Genomic DNA, 3,998 nt, shown 5'->3' with positions numbered 1-3,998 from the left:
GACTGTCACTGACACAACGACCAACAACGACGATTTACCGCGGCCGGGAGTCCGGGAACGATCTACCACGCGCGCGGCTGTCACTCTCGCGCGGAAATCACGGGATCTCATAGCCGTGCCGTGCCTCGCCGTACCTCGCCGACGTGCCGTGAGCGCGAGCGATCTCGAAAACAACGGTCCGCCATCTTTTCGGTCGGCCAAAACACCCGTTTTGCGACGATACGTGCGTACCATTTCCCTCCTATACAAACTGACGCACGTGCAAGGGAAGACAAAATCACGCTCGAGGGAAAACCTAACCTGAAATCGCCGTGAGCCGAAGTCGTGCGCCCGGCGCGCCACGTGACGAGACTGACGGATAAACCCCGGGTGCTTACTGACGGATAAGCCCCAAGCACAAGTTTCAGGTTTGATCGCCCACGAAATATTAGACATCAACGATAATGAAAAAACTACACTGGATTCGTGTTCAGCATGCATTACTCTTTATAATCACGTACTTTGAGATTTGGAGAGCAAATATTATTGCAGATATTACAAAATTTCCACGCGCAGAAAATTTCACTTTTACCTTCCGAAAACACGTTTGCCCTCGTAAAAATCATAACACGCAGATAACCTGCCGAAACTCCGTTGGTCACATGGGTACCATAAGCAGCGTTTACAATGTTAATAGCTAGTTCGCACAATATACAGGTTCCGAGATATTTGATTTGACGGTTCAACCCCGGCGACGGTTAGGCCCCGGTCTCCCCTATATATATAAATAATATAAATTTATATACGTGTATGTATATATATATATATATATATATTATATATACTTCCCATGTAAATATCCCAGGTAGCACACATGGTTTTATTGACGTCAATTTAAGGTCATATTTCGTCCACGACGTCATATGTCCTTTATATGACGTGTATTTGGCGTCCTATTGTGATATGAAAGTATGACGTCATGAAAAGGACATGAATTAGACGTCATTTTAAGACCAAATTTGGTACACGACAATTTTATTTTCATTTTTTGAGTTTTCTTAATTAAAACAGACCCTACAGCATAGAAGCTTGCAAGACATTGCAGGAACGTTACAAGTTGCAATGTATGTTGTAAAGACAATTGAAACATTCGTTGAAATATTAGAACAACATTGCAGAAATATTATAAGAATAATTGAAAATATAGTACTATAACTTACTCCGTGAACATATATGCACACACATACATAAGAATATATTTTTTTAGATTTAAGTTTCTTTAAATTTAATTCCTAATTATTTTTCAACTTTGATTCAATTCATTAAATAAATTCTTTATTTTGTCAGGTAGCGTCTTTAGGCGTTATCATGCATGTTGTTAACGTTATTATATTAATATTATATTATGTTAAATATACGAATTTCATATTAATAATTATTGTACATTATTGTAATTGCGTTATATTTTAATATTACCGGTTATTATCATTACAAACGATTTTTGAACACTATAAAGAAATGTTATATAGAAGTATAAGCAACAAGGAAGCGTCAGAATCAAAGGATCACCACTAGTCCGTTCGATCATCGATGTCAAGCGACGTTAGGTGCGGTACTGACTCGGATGGGTTGACCGCGCGGCTGTATGCACACACGACATATATATAATAAATGTATTTTTTTTTCTAAATTCTTAATTTACAACAGCATAACGGCATATACATACCTTTAAATGACTCATATTTATGTCATTTTTAAAGCATTTTTAAAATTATTATGAACATATTTTATTTTTTAAAACAATATTTCTAAAAAACTTTACAAATATTATTGAATATATTTATTTGCAATCTTTTAAAATATTTTTGAAAATATTTTCTGACTTGATCTGACGGACATAGAAACATTCTAAAAATATTTTGTAAATTATTTTAAATTATTTTAATCTTCCTAAAAAATATTTTAAAAATATTTAAAAAACATTTTGTGCTGTATGGGTAATGCTATTTTTAAATTTATTACATGTGTGATTTTTTAATAAATGTATAAACAAACATGTCATAATAGCAATTTATTTGTACAATCAGTATATTCTGATTGATATATCAAATGTATTATAAAAAAAAATATATATTGCAAGTGATACGAGCATATAAAAATAAATGGTTTAAGTGTCGAATAGGTAGAATATAACGCTAAAAAAAAACAGTCGGGTCACTGGGACCCATAGTGACTGTGGAGGGCGATACGTCTATGGGCGATTTAGAAATAATTATACAAGATACCCGATAAATTTTAGAAAGTTGAAGTATGAAGGTAGATTGGCTCAAACTGAAAGGAAAAGTCATGTACCATTTTGGAATAATCGCAATTATTATTAGTAAAGAATTCAACTGTTTGAGCCAATGTACCTGCGAAAAGCTGTAGACCAGACTATATTGATACAAATATTTGCACGTCAAGAACCACGATTTGGACTTTATTGCCCTTCTCTTAGCTAGACTTATATCGAATTCTTGACATTTTATGTTGGGGCCTTTCGTTTCTCTTTTGCACATGAACATTCATTATACAGGCGAAATCATAAACTAAATGTTGAGATATTCGGAACTTACATTTTTATGTATATATACGGTCTTATCAAGAGACACGGTAGTGTCTCGCGCCAAGTACACGCGGAGCGAGACCAACCGTGACTCTTTTACGCGACGCGACGGGTTGCGAGTACTCGAGATGTTGAGATCTCGATAACGAGTGAACGGATCAAGTTCTAAGTAGGCTTGATCGATAGCTTGGGGTCGACTTGGGGGGGGGGGGGGGTATCTCCTATAATATTTTCCGCTACGTGCCCTACGAGCGAGATATTGGGACGCAAAGTCCAAATGTGAAAAATTTTATTAAGATACTCCTCCTCCTCCTCCTCCTCCTAACGCTGCGATTATAACATACATATAACAGAGTAATGTCACTTTCACTTTTCGACACTGGCGGCGCTTTCGCCAGCGCGCTGTCACAGTCAGTTCAGTTAATACGTGTGTGTAAGTGTGTACTGCGCGCAGTGCAGATAGTGCGTTCAGTGCGCTGTCACTGACAGTTCAGTTAACCTATCGAGAGACACGGTAGTGTCGGAGCGAGACCGACCGTGACTCTTTACGCGACGCGACGATTAATTCAGGTAATTGTTTTATATGTAATTATATATCTATTATTCTATATATATTACTGTTACTTACTATACTACGTTTACGTGATTACGCGAGTGTTTACACAGGTTAACCTAGATATATTGACGGCATGGAGCTGATGCCGAAGAGATCCCGTTTACCGCGAAGAAATTATCGTAAGTTATCGTATCGTTTTTGTAAGTTACTATACAGAATTAAGTAACGCTCGCGTAAACGTAGTATAGGTTAGATTACCGGTTTGTCTTTGTTAAGGCCATTCTACAATAGCGTAAACGTAGTCGTAAGTGGTTGTAACATATTCAGAATGTATTCAGAACGCACTTTTATCGATAAATGCGCGCATTTAGCATATGGTTTTCGTCATAATGTAACGTAAACCATATGCTAAATGCGCGCATTTATCGATAAAAAGTGCGTTCTGAATACATTCTGAATATGTTACAACCACTTACGACCTACGTTTACGCTATTGTAGAATGGCCTTTACTCATTGCCAAAAAAGAAAGATAGAACGACGTTTGTGTCGGCTTGTGTCACTTGCTGGAAAGCTCCCTATGTATGCAAGTTTAACGCCTATTGAGTTAATATGAAATAATTTTCCTAATAAAAATAACACGATGTTATATATGCGGTTTGCCGTGATTATATATAATATATATACACATGTGATTTCTGCCCAGTGCTCTGAATGTTATGTGATTTTCGCCCAGTGCTCTGAATGTCATCTAGTCATACATATCATGCTTTGATACAAGGAACGTGAAAAAGACAGGAAAAGAAAAGAACAACAAGAAGAGACAGATTCAAGCTTTGTCTTTTAATCTGGATGAAGAC

The sequence above is a fragment of the Temnothorax nylanderi genome, unplaced genomic scaffold (genome assembly GCF_030848795.1).
Source record: "Temnothorax nylanderi isolate EJ_2023f unplaced genomic scaffold, tnyl_v1.0 TNYL_tig0222_pilon, whole genome shotgun sequence".
NCBI classification, from domain to species: Eukaryota; Metazoa; Arthropoda; class Insecta; order Hymenoptera; family Formicidae; genus Temnothorax; species Temnothorax nylanderi.
Note: the sequence above shows the minus strand (reverse complement) of the source record.